The sequence below is a fragment of the Nanorana parkeri genome, unplaced genomic scaffold (genome assembly GCF_000935625.1).
Source record: "Nanorana parkeri isolate BGI_ZX_2015 unplaced genomic scaffold, ASM93562v1 scaffold1901, whole genome shotgun sequence".
Taxonomy (NCBI): domain Eukaryota; kingdom Metazoa; phylum Chordata; class Amphibia; order Anura; family Dicroglossidae; genus Nanorana; species Nanorana parkeri.
In genome coordinates, this window is record NW_017308169.1 from 141,293 (window position 1) to 154,377 (window position 13,085).

At 43.8% G+C, this 13,085-nt stretch overlaps 1 long non-coding RNA gene across 1 annotated transcript in view; it reads left to right on the top strand.

Annotated features, from left to right (window-relative positions):
* The first annotated feature begins 6,951 nt into the window (after window positions 1–6,951).
* The window catches only part of LOC108800072, a 15,692-nt gene continuing 9,558 nt past the window's right edge, over window positions 6,952–13,085 (top strand). Inside the window, exons 1-2 of the long non-coding RNA XR_001942068.1 lie at window positions 6,952–6,964; window positions 10,389–10,390. This is a non-coding gene — a long non-coding RNA (uncharacterized LOC108800072). The remainder of the gene's footprint in view (window positions 6,965–10,388; window positions 10,391–13,085) is intronic.

The window sequence follows — 13,085 nt, forward strand, 5'->3', positions numbered from 1 at the left end:
TCCCTTCCCTCTACCAGAACACTGTGGGCACCTACTCCCTTCCCTCTACCTGGTCACTGTGGGCACCTACTCCCTTCCCTCTACCAGAACACTGTGGGCACCTACTCTCTTCCCCCTTACCGGGTCACCTTCTCTCGTCCCTCTCCCAGGTCACTGTGTGCATCCCTCTACCAGGTCACTGTGGGCACCTACTCCCTTCCCTCTAACTGGTCACTATGGGCACCTACTTCACTTCCATCTACCAGGTCACTGTGGGCACCTACTCCCTTCCCAGGTCACCTTCTCTATTCCCTCTACCAGGTCACTGTGGGTACCTACTCCCTTCCCTCTACCAGGTCACTGTGGGTACCTACTCCCTTCCCTCTACCAGGTCACTGTGGGCACCTACTCCCTTCCCCCTACCAGACCACTGTGGGCACCTACTCCCTTCCCTCTACCAGAACACTGTGGGCACCTACTCCCTTCCCTCTACCAGGTCACTGTCGGCACCTATTCCCTTCCCTCTACAGGAACACTGTGGGCACCTACTCCCTTCCCTCTACCAGAACACTGTGGGCACCTACTCCCTTCCCTCTACCTGGTCACTGTCGGCAACTATTCCCTTCCCTCTACCAGAACACTGTGGGCACCTACTCCCTTCCCTCTACCTGGTCACTGTCGGCACCTATTCCCTTCCCTCTACCAGAACACTGTGGGCACCTACTCTCTTCCCCCTTACCAGGTCACTAAGGGCACCTTCTCTCTTCCCTCTACCAGGTCACTATGGGCACCTACTCCCTTCCCTCTACCAGGTCACTATGGGTACTAACTCCCTTCCCTCTACCAGGTCACTGTGGGCACCTACTCCCTTCCCTCTACCAGGTCACTATGGGTACTAACTCCCTTCCCTCTACCAGGTCACTGTGGTCACCTACTTCCTTCCACCCTGGGGGTCACTGTGGGCACCTACTTCCTTCCCTCCACCCCCGGGGTCACTGTGGGCACCTGGACCTTTTCCTCCACCATGGAGTCACTGTGGGCACCTACTCCCTTTCCCTCCACCCTAGTCACTGTGGGCACCAGTCGCTACCAGTCTCCCCCACAGCCAGCCTCCATGCAACCCCCCAGGTCGGAGCTCACTCACCATTAAAACTTTGGCAGCGCTCTCCAGCTGGGCGATCACTTCACTCGCACCCAGCGCCGCCATCATGGGCTCTGTTCAATGACGCGCCACGCGGTGCAGTGTGGGATAAAGCGGGGAGCAGAGCCAATGGCGGGCCTGGGGGAGGGAGTCGGGGCTCAGTGCTGTCCTTCTCCGCCTCCTATACACAAGAGTCGGCAGAAGTTTGGCGGAGGGGAACGGGCGGCCCCGTGGAAGATGGCCGGGCTGACAGGGAGCGGGTCTGCCGGGGTCACTGACCTCCAGGACATGACAAATCCGATTTTTAACAATTTAAAGTGTTGCTGTACGGAATGGAGGCGGACATCTTGTGGGCTGGGACAATGTGGTGCACACACAGGGGGGTGCCAGGTATGTGAGGTGACCCAGCACTGCTTCACCCGAGCCAGAACAAGACATGGAGAACGCAGCTCGGAATTTACCTCAGTTTATGGCGCCATTCCTCACACAAACTTCCAATTCACAGTACTACAGATTACATGAGGAGATGTATGTTTTGTATAAAATGGTTATTTATCCCCCAGTCACACCTGAGCACCATCTGTATATCGTGACAACGTGGAATATGGAGAATCTCAATATTTACAATGGTGCCCCCAGTCACACCTGAGCGCTATCTGTATATCGTGACAACGCTGAACATAGAGAATCTCAATATTTACAATGGTGCCACCTGTCACACCTGAGCCCCATTTGTATATCATGACAGCGCTAAACATGGAGAATCTCATTATTTACAATGGTGCCCCCAGTCACACCTGAGCCCCATCTGTATATCATGACAACGCTGAACATGGAGAATCTCATTATTTACAATGGTACCCCCAGTCACACCTGAGAGCCATCTGTATATCGTGACAACGCTGAACATGGAGAATCTCATTATTTACAATGGTGCCCCGTGAGCACATCTGTATATCGTGACAATGTGGAATATGGAGACTCTCAATATTTACAATGGTGCCCCCAGTCACACCTGAGCCCCATCTGTATATTGTGACAATGCTGAACATGGAGAATCTCATTATTTACAATGGTACCCCCAGTCACACCTGAGAGCCATCTGTATATATCGTGACAACGCTGAACATGGAGAATCTCATTATTTACAATGGTGCCCCCTGAGCACATCTGTATATTGTGACAATGCTGAACATGGAGACTCTCAATATTTACAATGGTGCCCCCAGTCACACCTGAGCCCCATCTGTATATTGTGACAATGCTGAACATGGAGAATCTCATTATTTACAATGGTGCCACCTGTCACACCTGAGCCCCATCTGTATATCGTGACAGCGCTGGACATGGAGAATCTCATTATTTACAATGGTGCCCCCAGTCACACCTGAGCACCATCATAGTTTTTTAAGAGTACCTGTACCCCTGTATGTTACAGTCTCTGATGAAGGTATCTGATTGATTTTTGAATGATTCAATACTCTCTGCTGATACCACTGCTTGTGGCAGTGAGTTCAAAAATGTAACCGCTCTTGAAATTTGCTGAACTCAAATCTCGTTTACACACGGTGTTTGTGTATGACAAAATGTCAGCAAAACTTCATGACACTATGCACGTCTTCGAACGTATCTGGAACACCTGGATCAGAAAATGCCTTCCTCCTCATTTTGATGCTAGCCTGATCCGATCGTAAGGCCTTGTCTCTCCACAACCGATCAATCCTATTGATATATAATGGTTGATAGCAGACATGTGCGATTCGTTTCGTTCCGAATCCAAATTCGGACGAAATTTCGGAGATTCGGATGTATCCGAATTACACATATAACGAATGCATCCGAATTTCCGATTCCAACATTCGTTAGCGGTAGTCTGGACGAAGTTTCGTTTGTTTGGACGAAATTTTGTTGCAGCAAAAGCGACATTTGAGAAAGAAAAATGTTTTCCCCCTCAAATGTCACTTTGCTGCCACGAACAAAACAAAATGACGTACGGACTACCGCTAACGAATTTTGCACGAATACAAATCCCGCGAGGAATTGACATACCCGAACATGAAATAACGCAAAATCCGAAACAAAACTAAACACATTTTTTGCCGGTGCACATCTCTAGTTGATACTGCGTCTGGGACCCTGTTCTATGTCCTCTCTCTCTCTACTCTTGCATTTCCTTTACTCTTCACTTTCCTCACTAGTTTTATTTTATTTCCCTTTCTCTTTTTTCTTCCCCCTCCTACCTAGAGATGTCCAGATACCACTTTTTCAGGACCAAGTACAGGTACTTCCCCTCATGTACTTGCCGATACCAATTACCGATACTTTTTCTTAAAGGGACAGGTGACTTTAAATTACCCATAGTACAACTACATGTTATGTACTGTGGATCATGATTTAACTTATTCATGTTAGCAGGGGAGAATTGTTAATCTATTGCTGGAGTGTAGTGGAGGTGTGTGCTGTATATATGTACTACATATACATTACACACGTCCAGTACACTATAGCAATAGATTTACAGCCAGCCCTGTCCCAGCTTCCCTCACTCACAGTTTCACTCCGATCCCTGTTGCCTCACAAGGTGCCTCTCGAAGTCGGCGATGGGCAGGATCGCTGCATCGCATCTCGGTGCTCAGCTTGTGGTAGGCGCTCGCAATTCTGCCCTGCTCATATGAATAGGTTAAATCATGATCCATAGTACATAACATGTAGTTGTACTACGGATCATTTAACCCATTCATGTTAGCAGAGGATCATTGTAAATCTACTGCTGCAGTGAATTGGGAATCTGTATATGTACTATTTACTACATATACAATGCACTGCAACAATAGATTTACAATTCTGCTAACATGAATGGGTTAAATGATCCGTAGTACAACTACATGTTATGTACTATTATGTACTATGGATCATTTAACCTATTCATGTTAGCATTGGATAATTGTAAATCTATTGTTGCAGTGCATTGTATATGTAGTAAATAGTACATATACAGATTCCCAATTCACTGCAGCAGTAGATTTACAATGATCCTCTGCTAACATGAATGGGTTAAATGATCCGTAGTACAGGGATACATATGGATCATTTAATCCATTCATGTTAGCAGAGGAGAATTGTAAATATATGGTCTCCAGTGTATTAGCAGTCTATACTCTATATGTACTACATATAGAGCAGGGCTCAAAATTTCCACTCGCCCCCTCGCAATTGGCGAGTGGAAATTGCGTAGGGGCGAGTGGAAATCCAGGGGGGGGGACTTCCGCCGCTTCGGCAGCGCCGATCGCTGTCTGTTTCCTCCACCTGCTTCTTGGAGCGGCACCGCAGCCTCCGACGGCTGGGCCGCTTCTCCCTCGGCCCTAGCCACGCCTCCTCGTACACCCGGCAGCTCGCTTTCAGGCCCCATTAGCGGCGCGCTGCCGGGTGTGCGAGGAGGCGTGGCCAGGGCCGAGAAGTCGGCGCTGGTCCGGTGACCCAGAGGTGCCGGCCAGCTAAATTAAGATCTCACCTGGATTGCCAATGTAATACTTTCGTTACGACCTGGATCTTAACAGCCTTTTTATAATGGACATTACACTCTCCACCATTTATATTTACCTGGGATCTGTACTCTGATCTTTTTCACTATTCCGAAGACCCACCCTATTGTTCACCCAGTTGATTTATCTGTATGTACTACAGCTCCACTTTTATGTAATGTACCGATTTATCTTTCTCCTTATCGGACTTTTGTACTTTTTTATTTGTATTTCCACAAAACTTCAATAAAATTATTGAACAGAAAAATGTAACTACTCTGACTGAGAAGAAGCCTCTACACCAGTGGTCCCCAACCTTTTTATCGCCGCGGACCGGTCAACGTTTGATAATTTTACAGTAAAGTCTGTGACACGGAGCTGGGCAGAGCAGAGTCGGGAGCGCTGCTTCGCCTGCGGCCCGGTACCATTTGATCCACGGACCGGTACAGGCCCGGGGGTTGGGGACCACTGCTCTACACCCATTGTGGTTAAATCTTTTCTCCACCAATTTTAGGTGGTGGCGGCTAGTCTTTGTTATGGCGTTTAATGTAAATAGTTTGTTGCCATCACCACTAAACATTTTGTACATCAAAATCATGTCCCCTCTTAATCTCCTCACCTCCAGCGTGAACAAGCCCAAATTTAGTAACCTTGTCTCATAGCTTTGATCCTCCAGCCCCTTAATTAGTTTAGTTGCCCTTCCCTGGACTTTCTCCAGCTCAAGGACATCCTTTCTGTAGACTGGTGACCAAAACTGAACCACATACTCCAGATGAGGCCGAAACAGTGATCCAAAAAGTGGCAAAATTATAGCTTTGTCTCTGCAGTACATTCCCTTTTTAATACAAGACAGTACTCTGCTCGCTTTGTTTGCAGCAGCCTGGCATTGCAAGCTATTATTCAATCTGTGGTCTACAATGACCCCCAAATCTTTTTCCATTTCTAACTAAGCGGGGAAAAAAGGGGAATGGTGTTATGTGGGGAGTGCCACACCCCTGATTTCAATTAGAAAAGAATGGAGTTATGGGGAGTGGGGGGTTTTAGGCACTCGAAACAGTGGTTCACAAAAAAAGTTTCTTTATATTAAAAAAATATCAATTTTATTCCATGCATGATTAAAAGTCATTCACTGTGTAAAAAAGTAAGGAGACAACCTAGGAGGATCACCTCCAATATCCACCGGAACCCCTTGAATAGTTGAGACTACATTAGAATGATTCATTTAGTTAATTTATACATAAAGTTCGCTTGTAGGTCGCACTTCCTACAGTATGATTGACACTATTTGATTGACCAAACTCGTGGTCTATGTTATTTATCTTCAATGTTGACGGGACCCAGATAATTTTTTTCTTTTAATGATATTTTGGGCCACCGATTCGAATCCAGTTAGACCTAGTGTGGTCCTTTAGGTATTTTCAAAAAAATATGCTTAATTTTGGCATGATCTAGAGTTGTTCCGTCAATTTATAGTGTCAACCATTGACATGATTAGTGCATTTCTATAACCTTGATATTTATAATAAGCGACAAAGGTTGTGTTTTATTCTATTGTCTTCTATTGTTTAGCTCAAGGAGTTTGAACTGGTAGGATATAACAACAACGCGTTTCGCGTGTCACAACGCTTCATCAGGTCTAGAGGTGCTCAGTCCTAGGTAGAGCAAATGGGTGCCCCCATAGGGCAATATTTCACGGTTGAAAATTTTTTAGGGTTTTTGAAATTCGCCCAGATAGTGGAATGAAACGGGGTAACCGCGTCTGTATGCTGAGCCGTTTAAAGATAGAGGCGTGGGCGCTATCTTGTGGTATTAAGCCCTACTTGCCTAGTTCGTCATTCCAGTCGCGGCCATCGCTGTATGACATAATATAGACCACGAGTTTGGTCAATCAAATAGTGTCAATCATACTGTAGGAAGTGCGACAGCCGGGTCATGCCCAGTCCCATCCACTAACCTCTCCACCCGTTCCGCAATGTGTCGATCGCGTTTACCCGTACCCCAGCTTCCTGATTGGCCGGGAAGCCAGCTCCATGCTCCTGTTGACGAGGGAACATGGAGTCGGCCGCCCGGCTTCCTAATCCTGGACGTTGCGGTATCAGGATACGTATCAAAAGCATTTGGGTTAATACGAGTACTCGCCCAAATAGTTGGTATTCGCACTAGTTTCAGTATCGTTGCATCCCTAGTGAGTATACCAAGGAAACTATTATTGAGCTTTTTAGGTGCACACAACCGAATAAATTACATCTCAAAAATGAGTAAATATATTAAATCGATTTTCCTTTATTAATGTGCTTCATTAAAGATGAATGTGTCACAACATGTAACTATAGTTATAATAGCAAAAGTAGAAAGTACCCACTATAAGGAGTAACGTGCCTATAGGAGGACACCAATCAGTAAGCTATTTACAACCAAAAGCAGTCAGAGCTAGTGTTCACAACAATACATTCTCAAACTGATGTTGTACAGCCATATACACTCATGATAATATCACAAAGGTATATATAAGTAGACTTAGTTGGAGATGGAAAGAGTGCTTTAAGGATGGCGTCCTCTCAATTGTTCAACGCGTTTCACCCCACATTGGTAGGGGGCTTCTTCAGGAGTTAGGCAGTTCACTCCTAAATTAAAAATTTAAACAAGGTAATTTATCTTTATAATATCATGGAGAAACAATATAAATAATACATTTCACAAAATTAAACTAATACCAGTAGCTAGATACTGCATATATCACCTCCAACGCTTCGCGTAGGGTAACAGACCTGGACTGGTTATCTGCTCTTTGGCTTGGTGTGCGGTGGAAGAGTATAAAGTCACTGGGATCTTGTGAGGCAGCCGCACCTACCTTGCCTGGCTTGTGCTATGAAACAGGTGCATTTGTGGCGTTTTGTTATACACTTTAATGGCGCTGTTTTTCCTGACACATGTATGTAAGACGCTTTACCTGTTTAGTCATTTATATCGAAAGCTCAGGTTTGAAGGGGCAACATTATAAATAAAGAGATTCTCCAAATTCAAATTCCTGTGCCCTCTTGTATTCCCATACAAAATATCTCCATCTGTTATGGGGGACAGGGGAAGGAGGGGAAGGTCCATGTAGTCCTATCACACTATCTGTCCTAGGCTGATAAAGATATAGATATAGTATGCTAAGTGAATGTTGTCACCCTAGGACAGGAAGTGGGTTACCTAGGATTATTGGGGGAAATAAAGGGAACAAAAGCCTGAGAAATGGAGCTACCACATCCAAGGTCTGGTAAGCTGCCATATATTACATTTTTCTTCATGAGTTTAGATTTTAACCCTTTCCCTGACATTATTATGTTGGCAGCTACGCCAGCATGCACATAGACTCCTGCACGCTATAGCAGCTGGGAGTTTGTTTACATTTTTACTGCCAACTTTCTAGTTGAAGTGATTCTCTTACAATGTTGGTAGTGTGCCACCCCACCACCATGTGTCCTGGGCTTGCCTGTCAGGATGGAGAACAATGGGAGATCAGAGAATGTCTGGTTTTGCCTTGATGGCATGAACCCGGAAGTGTTCAGAGCTAAGCACTTCTGGGTTCTTACTAGGGTTGTCAAACACCGATTTGTGTGCTCACCAGAGTGCAGAACTTATATTAGGGGTCTAATAGGATCCTGATGTTTACTTAAAGAGAACCTGTCAATTCTAATATGCTATCACATAGGGTTTTTTTTCCACAACTCAGCTGAATTTACCATTTGCAGGTTGTATTGTCAATTTTTCTTGTTTTTGTTTGCATGGTTTTTGTTGTATGTAAAAGCCTGGTGGAGGTGAGTATCAGTAGGTGTGTAGCCTATCAAGAGAAACTGTCACTTTACCCTGAATGGGAAAAGCAGCAGATTCTTAGTAACCACCTCCATAACGATGTATTGTAAAAAAAATTGGCGGGGAGGGCGGTGTCTATGTCTGAAATGGCGTGTATAAACATCATTCCAAAAATAGCCCTCGGACAGATCTTCCACCTGTCAAATTGTCCCTGGATGGCTTCATTCACAGGCTCTGTATACCGAGCCAATCCAAGCAGCTCTGTACCTTAAGATCCTCTCCTACACGACTGAACTCCACACTCTCTGTGACCTGCATATTAACCTCTTCACCTCCCTTGTCCTGCACAATAACCTTTCATCTCCATCCCCCCACTGCATGTGACCTGTACCTTAACCCCTTCACCTCCTTATCCCTTTGTGTATAACCTGTATACGCTCTATCTAGTGCCCCATTACCAAGCTCCACAGGGCTGCTTCAAATCCGCAATTTTCTAAGAGAAAGTAAGGGAAATATTTTTGTTTTCAAAATGTTAAAGCAAAAAAACCAAACAAACAGCAATTACTAAATAACACCAAAAGAAAGCTCTATCTGTTTGAAAAAATGATATAGAGTTAATTTTGGTACAGCGTTGCAGGACCCAGTAATTGTCAGTCAAACTATCCCAGCTCTGAAAGCTGCACAATGACCTGGTAATAATTATATACAGGCTCTCAAGTGGTTAATAAGGCTGAAGAAAAAGCAGTAAGTTCAACCCATGTAATGTTCCAGAATACGTCTGCCTCTCACTATCAGGAACAAGTAATAGTAGGAGCACACCACTTGATACTATGTAGGTTTACTGGTGATTGTTATCCTGACTCTAGTTCTCATTTCCATCTCCTGCAGGTCCAGCACTTTTCGGGTAGCTCAGGACAATGGAACTGACATAGCGCCAATATGTCAACATCTGACTGCGGCAGAGCCCTGATAAAACCGTGGAAATGATGTTTAATTCTAGCTGCGCTCAATTCACAGTAACATATCAGATGACTCAGGTCAGTATTGGGCATTCTGTGCCACACATGAAAATCACGTCCTATATTACATTTCATGACTTCCTCAATAACAGTAACCTTCTAGTGCAAGAGATAAAGTGTCTGTTTAACATAACATTCCTAGTATTCTGCTTGACCTTGCCGTGTTCAGTACATACCCACATTGTAGCAGCCTTGTTAAAGGGAACCAGACTGCACATATCATTTTGATATACCTCCTCTGTGCCAAGATAAAAAAAAAAAAAAAAGGAAGTCAGGTGTGAAGCAGCACAGTCATGGCAAGCACTAACTTGGCTGCTATACTTGGAAAAAAAACCCATATACACAAACACGTAGTATGCCTTTTGCTTTCGTCATACTCCCTTAAAGCTGAACTCCAGGCTGGATATTAAAAGAGCACAGGTTAATGCCATTATATATTATACTAAGTGTATTAACACAGTGACTTAGTGATTAGCACTTGCTGGCCTCCTTCTAAAAATTCTAGTTGCCCGGCTATGTCTAGTTTTAATGTTTCTGAGTTGCAGACCTGGAACAAGCCGATAGAGAAAAGGTAAGTTGCTAATTTCTATTCTTGTTCCAGGTAATTGAGTCTTGATAATAGTGAAGCCAGTTCATCAGTATGACAACCAGGCTACTCACATTTTCAAAAATTGAGGTCAGCTATGGGAGGCTATACATTTCTCACATGACAGGATACCTTTATTAATGTCTTAGAAATGTGCTTATTCATCAATATGGAGAATGCATTGACACTGCTTGACACCGTCATTCAACTTTGTAATGGTCATGGCAGTTTGGTAGGACCAGAAATTCTTAAGTAGTTACTTAGGTCTCCCAGAGATATCAGAGGACAGCATGTGATCATGCTTACCAGCCAACTATGCCATCCTGAATTAACAGATCGGGGAGATGTAAAGCTGATGAATCTCCATGGGCATGTATTGGCGTATCTAGGGAGCCCAGTCTATGACCGAGATACCCAACATACAACTTCCTGTATCTAATTCTATGTGAACATTTTAATCATTCTCTCCAACATTTTTTCCCAATGTTGTGACATTTATAACAAGAACAAAACATAAATGAAGTGTTAGAGAGATGTGATTGCCATAAGGAATGATATCTTGTATGTAATTTCTACTTTATAGTATTTTACATATTTTATAAGAGTATAATAAATGCCTAAGTGGCGCAATGCTGTGATGTGAACAGGCCCTTAAAGCTGAATTTCAGGGTACATGTAAAGAAATGCCTCCAATTGCCACCTGGGCGACACTGATCACTAAAAGGCCTCCTTTACACACATATATATATTTTTTTCCAATAAATTTTTATTGAGTTTAACAGTGCAAGTACACACAGACACGTTATAATGCCAACTGATGCCTGTGGTTTGCAGATCATATATATACAACTAGACAGATAAAACATAAAACGTATCACAGTAATGGAAAGGCACAGGATTGGTTCATAGGAAGTAGCATCAAAACCCATCTCAGCTGTTATCGTGTAAATTCGGTCATATCCTAGGCGTTGAAGGGTACACACATATATTTTATTGTAGGTTAACATTCTAAATCACATTGACATGAATGAATGGCGCTGCAATACACTTGTTAGAGTGTTGTATGTTACCAGGTGTGAAGATAACCTTGAACATTTGCCATTTCCAAATAGAACATTGTTGATTTGATTGATGATTTCCTCTTGATTTCACCTCTGTGGTCTAGGCACATAGGATTTTATTGTTAAATATATTTTTTTGTAAAACAAGTATTACAAAATAGAAGATTCAAAACAGTACCAAACAGGATGAGAACAATAAGTCCTCTATCATCAGGGGGAGAGCTCAAGCATTAAGCGGTGAAAAAGTACGCCATTAAAGAATTCGACAGCCCGTTGCGGAATCAAGCTCGTTGATAGAATAGTCTTACACACATAAATCTCACAACCAAAAACAGATGGACAATCCTATCAAGTCATATAAAACCTGAAGTAAAGGGAAGGAAAAGGAATAGGTAAACAGGTTAGAAAGAAAAAAGGGGGGCCAGAGGGTAAGGTAAGACCAGAAATAAAAAGACAGAGGAAGAAAGGAAAGAAAAGAAAGGAAAAGCTGTACGGGAGCTCTGGGGGAAGAAAATAAATGGATTAATGCCAAAATTGGCCTATAAGTTGTTTCTAAGACTATCGGAGGTAGAGAAATGTATCTATATAGCCCAGAGAGCTTAAAAAGCCTTAATATTTGTCAGCAGCAACAGCCAAAATCTCTTCCATGTGCATGTCATTCATACTATTAACCCAATGGGTAAGAGATGGGACCGTCGTAGTCTTCCAAAAATCAGGGATGACTTGACGGGCAGCAGAGGAAATAAACTGGAGAATAGAGCGTTTCTGTCTCTTTCGTGACCCCGGAAAAAATCGATAGAGACAAATTTCTGGCGAGGTGCGATAGTCCTACCATAAAGCTCAGAACCAATCTCAAATTATTTTGGCCATAAAAGGCAAAGGACAACTCCACCAAATGTGCAGGTAAGTTTCTCTCTCTTCTCACACCGTCAACAGAGATTCGGAGTGGATGGGGAAAATACGATATAAGAGGCAGGATCTCTATACCAACGAGACAAAACATCATTTTTCTCCTGTGTATAGCAGGACAGAGATGACTTATGAGTATAGTGAAAAGAGAGATCCCACTCTTCTTCTAAAAGATGCCTACCTAAGTCTCTATGCCACAAGTCAACAAATCCAAGAAGGCCAACGGTTCACCCCGAGGAAAGGAGTTAAAATTAAAAAAAGAAATCGTGTGGCGAGGGAAATCAGATTGCACACACAACTGCTCAAATGCTGTAAGAAGCCTGGTGATAGTACCGTGAGTTCGCAAAGATTCAGCAAAAACAGACAGTTGTGCCGATAACAGCCAATTACCGGTATCAGTAGGCCCAGTACTAGGATATTTAAACTGTCCTGTAGCAGCATCCACAAAATCTCTAGCATGAGGCTACTGGGAGCGATGGTAACCCCCCAGAGTCTCAGGCTGAATACCCACAGGTAGGGACGTGTTGTCAAATAACGGTGTCATGGGGCCGGGAGTGGAGGACAAACCATAACGAAGAAAATACCTCTCTGCCAAACCCTCAAAGAGTCCGTGGCAAAAGGCAAGTAGACTGCACTGATGAAGAATGGAACCAAGGGACAGAGCAAAGATCTAACGACGACATAGATTGTTCCAGAGCTACTGACCTCTTCTCTGGTGACCTGACACACTATGGAATTATGATATAAGGCAAAATCAGGCAGACAAACACCACCCATAGATTTAGATCGACGAAGAATATGGTAGCCGAGACGCAAAAGGCCACCACCCCATATGGCTCAGAAGCAAGAGGAACGCAACATCAGAATAAAACGCTTAGGTGGATTAATAGGAATGGTTTGAAAGAGGTAAAACAGCCTAGGAAGAATGTCCATTTTGAGGGAAAGACTCTTGCCAAACCGCAAATTGCGAGGAGATGACCAGCCCTCCAGGTCTTTACAAATCAAGGTCAACAATAGAACATAATTACAAGAGTTTAAATTTGATAATTTGGCAGAAAAAAACCCCCCCCC